The 7,104-nt window shown below is 30.2% G+C and overlaps 1 long non-coding RNA gene across 2 annotated transcripts; it reads right to left on the minus strand.

Annotated features, from left to right (window-relative positions):
* Positions 1–1,844: 1,844 nt before the first annotated feature.
* LOC145634804 (uncharacterized) lies at positions 1,845–4,865 on the minus strand. Of its 2 annotated transcripts, none has more exons than XR_014113582.1 (3): positions 4,676–4,865; positions 3,565–4,046; positions 1,845–2,826 (listed from the first exon to the last, which is right to left on the minus strand). It is a non-coding gene; the product is annotated as an uncharacterized LOC145634804 (long non-coding RNA). The 2 variants fall into 2 exon arrangements; XR_014113581.1 differs by having other exon boundaries at positions 1,845–2,127; positions 2,603–4,046.
* Between the last annotated feature and the right edge of the window lie 2,239 nt (positions 4,866–7,104).

Raw genomic sequence — 7,104 nt, forward strand, 5'->3', positions numbered from 1 at the left:
TTTTTGTAACTGACGTTGGGTTATGCTAGTTACGAATATACCCTTATTGTAACCGACGTAACTTAATGCCAGTTACAAATAGTGTGATTTCTTACCTGGAAAATAGACTTTTGGTAACTGGCGTTGGGTTATGCCAGTTACGAATAATACATTATTTGTAACTAACATGAGCCGGTTATGAATAATTTTCACTAGTTGTAACGGTGGCATTCGCAACCAACAATGCCAGTTACAAAGTCAATTTCGCCAGTTACAAATAGCACTTTTTCTACTAGTGTATATTTAATGTTTTTTAATCTCATTTAACATATATCATCAATTAATTCAAGTTTTTTGTTACAATAATGAAATCTAGACAACATTTTGTTACAACAGCACAATCGGTACAGTCCAAGAATTATGTTGGACACAACCATATAGAGGATAAATATTGAATCTGAAGTATAAACAATGCGGACTTTTTTTTCTCAATCACCAATCCTGGGAAGGTTATAAGTCAAACCATGAACATTCTCCCTAAATAATTTTGGAATGAAAAATATAAAGTTTAAAGATCCTAAATCCAGATTAGGTAATACACTTTACTATATTCACATAAGAAACTAAGGGTACGGTACATTTTTCTGACACAAAAGATCTACTTCTTGAAGGCACTTCAGAATAAAGTTGCCTATTTACATATTTGTCAGGCTACGTCTTCCTACAGACTTAGTAATGAAAAGCACTACTTTTCATTTGATTTTCTAGCCGATATAAAAAATAAAAAAAATTATACAAATTTAAGAGTGATACTTATTTGATTAAGTGTTGTTAATCAAAAACAAGTAATTATAGTAAACTTATTCCTAATAAAAGCTTCTGGTTATAAATATTTAGATTAGTTATTTTAACTTATATAGATTTTAAGTTGTAGTCGAGGCTGCTTTCCATGTGTTTTGTTTGAGCTATATTTTTCTCATTTCCTAGACCTTTCTATTCATCATCGTGAAAATCGAGTGAGCGACGCCTACCACTCTCAATTTACAGAGTCATGACCTACCTTTATGCGTGTGAATAGATAAAAAGTTAAATTTTTCTCAATGAAGAAGGAAATTGAGTGAAGTGACTACAAGTATTAGTTGTCACTTTTGCGTCACTCTTGACGGTTAATAATTACATACTCCATAACTTCAATACATCGTGGTAATACAATGTATCATTCGACATTCTTGACGTCGTTTCATTTAAAATTCCCAAATTCTAACTAAAGGGGATGTATTTCAATAAACCGTCACCGAAATTTCTTGGTAACATCCACTTCCAAGTTAAAAATAATTACTGATCAGATTATATGGTTTTTTCAATTTATTGAATTTTTATAATTCGTAAATTCAGTAAGGTATCTATTTATGGTTTTATCCAACTAATCATGTTGCTTATACCGAGTTGTGCGATATAGAAAAAATCATTACACTAGTAGAAAAAATGTTATTTGTAACTGGCAAAATTGACTTTTTGTAACTGGCATTGTTGGTTGCGAATGCCACCGTTACAACTAGTGAAAATTATTCGTAACTGGCTAATGTTAGTTACAAATAATGTACTATTCGTAACTGGCTTAAACTAACGCCAGTTACAAATAGTCTATTTTTCTAGTTAGAAAACATACTATTCGTAACTGGCATTAAATTACGTCAGTTACAAATAGAGTACTATTTGTAACTAGCATAACCTAACGCCAGTTACAAATAGTGTTTTTTTTTTTTGTAAAAAAAAATCAATAAAATTAAAGCAGTAGCAAATTCCTCTACTACCACCACCCGTACACTACATTTTTTTAAAAAAGTGAAGACCATAAATTATAAATAAACTTTTATAAGAAATGTTGTACTTGTAAATTACAAACTTGTCTCACAATTTACAATAAATAATACTCTATATCTAAAAAAAAAGCTAGTTAGCTAAATGATACAATTTCAACCTTCAATTTTGACGATTTTGTCTTTATCTACTTCACAAATTTGACTTGTCTCTCTGTATGAATTTTCAAGTACGCGAAAAATCAGAGCCGATCGGAAACTTACTAGAAGTCATGCACCAGCTCGATCAACTAGCTAGCCTCTTGAGCTTGATTTGACATTTCATATCCTGAAAATGAGAATGTACAAATTATAGTAATGAACCAATTAAAGAGTTATATTTCCAAGAGAATTTTTAAGCCTAGAACATTATATTGCTCATAAGAAGCCTATAACATGTTGTCCTTTAATTTAAGAAATGTAAGAAATAAAGTAAGAGCCATGGTAGTACTTACAAATTTTTACTGATTTTATTTTATAAAAAGTTTTCTGCAAGGCTTGATAGTTTGATAGCTATAAGAGCTCAGATTCAGATTTCTCTTAAAACTAAATTCTTAAATTAAAAAAATATCATAAAGATGGATTAGCAAATTTTTTAAAAATAACAAGAAATAGAAGCTAACATACATACGAGTAATGAAAGAAAATTTTATAGGAAACCAATGAGATTTTATCGAAATTCTGCATAGAAGAATCAAAATATTTAACTTACATGCTTCAGTTCCTTAATTGTCGAACAAAAAATGATGAAGCAACGATAATACCTTGTAGATGTCAAACCAATAAGTGCGCTTAACAGGATACATGACTCTCAAGCCTGAAGGGATAGGACTATGCAGTACAACAGATTGACCATAACAATATTATCTTTCCGCTTAGCACCATAGTTCTTTTCAAAAATCTTATAAGCAGCTTCAATGTCCGCATGAGAGCTAGTGCATTACTCAATCAGGGTTCATGCTCGTATGAGAGCTAGTGCATTACTCAACTTAAAAAAAAAAAAAAAAAAAAGCAAAGTCAACGAGCACCCAACTGCAATTATTGGACACATAATGGTGCTTATCAAGTGTTACAAAAGGAGTTACTAAATGTCTAAAAGGAAATATAAAAACTCTAGGTACAACTTTACAGGTGACACAATCATACAACTCAAACAAGAGAACAACATTACCTAGACAAACCAACCGCAGATCCGAGTCCCAAACTAAGAAATATAAAGCCTTGCAGCGTACTAGTGGCTTAGTGCCAAATAAATCAAAATAAGTGGCTGTTGAACAATGGTAAGACTACAAATTTATGAACAAACATGTAAGTTTGTGGGTCATTTGTAGTACTTCAGCATGAAAAAAGACCAAACTTTGCATTTCATAATTGTATAATACAAAGTATATAATGTGTGTCAAGGTCTTCTTTTCCACCTTATTAAAATACATTTCAAGAATAATAGGTTTAGATAAAGGAAACAGAGTCCAAGTGAAGAACATTTTAGAAGAATTCAGATAAGGACTAGCGTACAAAGTTTAATTAATTGATACCAAGGAATATAATGAGCAAATAAATGTCACCAACTAATTGAATATGAAATGCATAGAAGTATAGAACCACCAAACTGAGATATTGAGACGAACATGATTTGAACTGAAATGTAGAGACGAAACTGACTAAAATGGAATCAATAGAAAAATAAGTTCAAAATAACAAGGCCTAACTCTAGCAACAACGTTACCAATGTCATGTCTTTCAATGCCAATACATTCAAGAGACAACTCAACGTCCTTTTGATAACAAAGAGCTTCTCAATCTATCACCACTGCATAAGGTTCACATATCAAACAACAAAACATCAACTGTTGAGCAAAAGAGCTTAAAACCATATCTTTCAATAACCTATGAACCATGAACATATAGCAATTGTAAGGATCCCAAAACATCAGTTGTTGTCACAAAATAAAGAAAAAACCTCTCACAGCTTACAATAGGATGAACTGACAGCTTGATTCCTAAGATCGAGTTTAGCTGTTCAGGAAAGAAAAGGCAGAAAGCTAAGTAACTCCACTCATATTAGCAAAGATAAGGCTATTCAGGTCTCAAACATGGAGTTAGAAACCATAAGAAACAGGAAAATCGAGAAGGTTAGCATCATTTAGTCTATTCCTCTTTAATCTTTGATTTCAATACCTTATAATGGATGACATACTTTTTCAACCCCTGCATTTGACCAACAAAACCAAAAATTAAATCGAGGTGTATGTATATATAGAACATATATTTCCCCTTTAAATCTCTAAAATTTAGAGCTGAAATAGAGACATGGCACTTATGTCAGTTTACTACCACTTTCTTCTTTAGCATTTAGGACATATAACAAGGCTCAATTTGAAATTGTAGATCTTTCATAATACGAAGCATATACTTTCCCATTAGCAGGAAAAGAAGAGACAAATCTCCATGCTAATTAACCACACCTGCGATATGTAATTTCCCATGGATTTTTAAAAAAGAAACGGCTCAATTACAGCCAAAAATCACAAGAACGAATAGCAAAACAATTTTCCATAAAATTTGAAACATATAAAGTAAAATCGAAAATAAAATTCAAACATATCAATATCCACTTCGATATTACTTGATAATGAATTATCATCACAACAATTAACAAATTCAACTAGAAAGTCATCCAATTTGACTATCTCGCAGCTAAATTAGATATAAATTCATGCAAATTGGATAGTGTAATTTTCTAAACAATCTTAGAGAAGATTCAAAACCCTAAAATTTAAGAATCTAGAAATCAATGAAGAAAAAAAGGCCGAAATTAGGGATTTAAAGTGAAAAACCTTTCCTGCTGCGAGATTCAAGCTTGCAATGTATGGTGAAGGAGCTTCTTAACCTCTTCTTCAGTCGACATTAGAGAGATATCTACTTGGAGTAAGGAAGCGAGATCAAGAACTCGAGAAGAGGAGGAAAAGAGCGGTTTTATGTGTGAAAAAAATGGGAAAAAAAAATTTAAGAGTGAAGGTAAGAGGAAGTATGCGTAATGTGTAACAAAGAAAAAAAATTTAAGTCTTTTGTTCCTTTCTTTAAAAAAATATAAAAAAAATTATTTCTTTAATATTGGTAACTAAAGTTTGTAAGCTAGTTACAAATTCTTTGGTCAAAAATTCTTTGACTTAATATTTGTAACTGGCGTTTGTAAGCTGGTTACAAACGCTTTGGTCAAAGTTTCTTTGACTTAATATTTGTAACTGGCGTTGGTAAGCTAGTTACAAACTTTATAGTCAAAGTTTCTTTGACTTAATATTTGTAACTGATATTTATTTAGTAAGTTACTAAAAAAACTTCAAACAATGATAAACCACATATTAGTAACTGACATTTACTACGTCGGTTAATAATGTCATGAAATTTGTAACTAGCATTATCTTAGTCGGTTGCTATTGATGCTTTCGTAACTAGCACAACATACGTCAGTTACTAATAGGGCGTTACAAATAGCATTTTTTCTACTAGTGTTACTTCCACTGACACGGTAATATCCACATATTAATGGGCATTACCAAATATTGTTAGATTGTCAAATACAGTTTAACCATGACCAGAGGTCATATAGTTCAATTACAATTTCTATAAGTTTAAATTTAAAACAAATTCCAAGATATGAATTCCAAAGTATGAAATGTAATATCCAATTTCACATTAACTAGCTAGGTGAAAGGACACCTACAGTTGAAATATGATTTGCAAACTAAAGAGGTGTATATCATTAAATATTAAACTACTTATTCATATTTAATTTATTATCCCCAACCATTGTTCAGATAAAATTACAAAGTGTATACATACTCGATAAATCAGTTTTAAGTACTAACTTCCCACTTTCCTAAAATAGATTTTGATAAACCTGACATTTATTCCATTTTTCTCAATTAAATGTAATACTAGTCTCGTAAACATACCACATGGAAATAACATTGAAAATCATATAAACCCGAACCACCATCAGTTTTTTGTTTCAGGTAAAATCGTTGGTATTATCCAACTATGTGTTTTTAATATCCTAAAATCTTTTATTTATTTATTTTTATTTTGAAAATCTTAATATCCTGGAATCTGTTTTAAAACATATTCAAGAAAAAAAATGAAAATGGATTATGTAAGTCATCCACAATACTTGCTCGATAAATATGGTTCTCTTAGGTACCTAGGAATTTTTAAACTACCGTGCATTTATATAGTATATCATATAATTATGTTCATAAAGTTGATTAGTGTCAAATTTGATAGAATACGTATATTTTTAATTGGTAATACCTACAGATGGGTTTGGTGTTTACCATCAATACTTCAACAACTGAATGCTAATAAATTGTTCAAATAATGCACATTTTGGTTGTAACTAGTATATACAACTTTACTAATTAAAGGTTTTATGTACTTTGCTAATTTAGTCAAACAATTCTTATATAACCATTATTTGATGAAGAAAGACAACTTCAATTTGCATATTGATGAGGATCTTGGAAGATTCAATAGCCCTTCAAGAATAGCACTCTCTTGTATAATTGAACAATTCAAATTGATAGTCATCTCCTTCAAAGATGTTACAGCTTTCAAAATATATGAGATCAAATAGATGTGACATATATTGTCCAAGGAGACTGTAACATGTTCAAAGCTTGACATACAATCACCTTCGGCTTTGGAAATAAAATAGTCGTCAACCTATTCAATCTGTTGAACAAATTAAACCCAAATAATTTGACACTATTTTAATATTTAAATATATTAAAATAGGGTTTTCAATATATATATATATATATATATATATATATATATATATATATATATATATATATATATATATATATATATATATAAACGGGAAAAATAACCAAATAAATAGCTACGGGGTATGTACTTACCTGCCCGATCATCAAAGATTTTAACTTGAGGGCTAGTTTCAGTAGCTTGTAAGTATAAGCATCCCCCTCAACCTACAAATTAGTCAAGTTCTTAAAGGTTGGTAGCTCTTTCTAATCATTGAGAGACTGCATTATGATACATATTTTGTTGTCAAAATCCATAAAAATGAAGACAATATATATGGAAATTTGTTATAAGAAGTACAGAGTATATAAACTTACCTCTGTTATAAGCCGCAAAGTGCATACCCCGGAAACCTTGTTTACAAGATAACAAATACGTTGATAATTATTATAATGATCAACTTTATCTTAAATATTAAGATTTGCCTCAGTAAGAAAAT

This window comes from Chenopodium album, chromosome 6, assembly GCF_948465745.1.
Source record: "Chenopodium album chromosome 6, dcCheAlbu1.1, whole genome shotgun sequence".
In the NCBI taxonomy this organism is placed as follows: domain Eukaryota; kingdom Viridiplantae; phylum Streptophyta; class Magnoliopsida; order Caryophyllales; family Amaranthaceae; genus Chenopodium; species Chenopodium album.